Source organism: Bison bison, unplaced genomic scaffold, assembly GCF_000754665.1.
Source record: "Bison bison bison isolate TAMUID 2011002044 unplaced genomic scaffold, Bison_UMD1.0 scf7180017864390, whole genome shotgun sequence".
Lineage (NCBI taxonomy): Eukaryota > Metazoa > Chordata > Mammalia > Artiodactyla > Bovidae > Bison > Bison bison.
The window spans coordinates 4,806,635-4,808,005 of record NW_011494962.1 but is presented as its reverse complement, the minus strand read 5'-3'; positions in this window follow the sequence as shown (position 1 = coordinate 4,808,005).

Below are 1,371 nucleotides of genomic sequence, written 5' to 3'. Positions count from 1 at the left end.
GCTAAAGCTGAAACTACAATACTTTGGCCACCTCATGCAAAGAGTTGACTCATTGGAAAAGACTCTGATGCTGGGTGGGATTGGGGGCAGGAGGAAAAAGGGACGACAGAGGATGAGATGGCTGGATGGCATCACCGACTCGATGGACGTGAGTTTGAGTGAACTCCGGGAGATGGTGATGGACAGGGAGGCCTGGCGTGCTGCGATTCATGGGGTCGCAAAGAGTCAGACATGACTGAGTGACTGATCTGAACTGAACTGATGCTGTGCTTAGTTGCTCAGTCGTGTCCAACTCTTTATGACCCCATGGACTGTAGCCCACCAGGATCTCTGTCCATGGGAATTCTCCAGGTAAGAATACTGGAATGGGTTGCCATACGCACTTCCTGATCCAGGGATCGAATCCAGGTCTCCCGCATTGCTAGTGGATTCTGTATCATCTGAGCCACCAGGGAAGCCCAAGAATACTGGAGTGGGTAGCCTATCTCTTTTCCAGGGGATCTTCCTGACCTAGGAATCAAACCGGGATCTCCTGCATTGCAGGCAGATTCTTAACCAGCTACCAGGAAAATTTTTCTTCCATGGATATCTAATTGCTCCTGCACCATTTGTTGAAAAAGGTAACTTTCCTCTACTGCATTGCTTTTGTACCTTTGTCAAAAATCTTTTGGGCATTTTCATGTGGGTCTGTTTCTGCATTCTCTGTTCTGTTCCATTGATCTGTGTGTCTACCTCTCTGCCAATACTACACAGTCTTGATTACTGTTGCTATATAATAAATGAAATAATAAATAATGAAATCATGTAAACTGATTTCTCGTGATGATTTGGACTGAATGGTTTTGTCCTCACTACTGCCCAAATGTATATGTTGATTACCTCTCTTTAAAGAGATAATCAAGGTTGAGTGAGATCTTTGCGAGGGCTTTGATGCAATAGAATTAGTGTTCTTTTAAGAAGAGACATCAGAGAGCTCTCTCTCTCTACCCTGACACCATGCCATGAGAGGGCCATGAGAGATGAAGACATAGCAATCCATATACAAGCCAGAAAGAGACCTTTCATCAGAAACTGAACCCTGCAGGAATCTTTATCTTGGACTTTTTAGCCTCTAGAATTGTGAGAATATGAATTTCTGTTAAGTTACCCAGTTTGTGCTCTTTTGTTATGGGAGCGCTGCCTGCCTGTATGTGTGCTCAGTCGTGTCCAGCTCTTTGCGACTCCATGGACTGTAGCCTGCCAGATTCCTCTGTGTATGGAATTCTCCAGGCAAGAATACTGGTGTGGGTTGCCATTTCCTTCTCCAGGGGATCTTCCCGACCCAGGGATCGAACCTGCGTCTCCTACATCTCCTGCACTGGCAGGAGGATT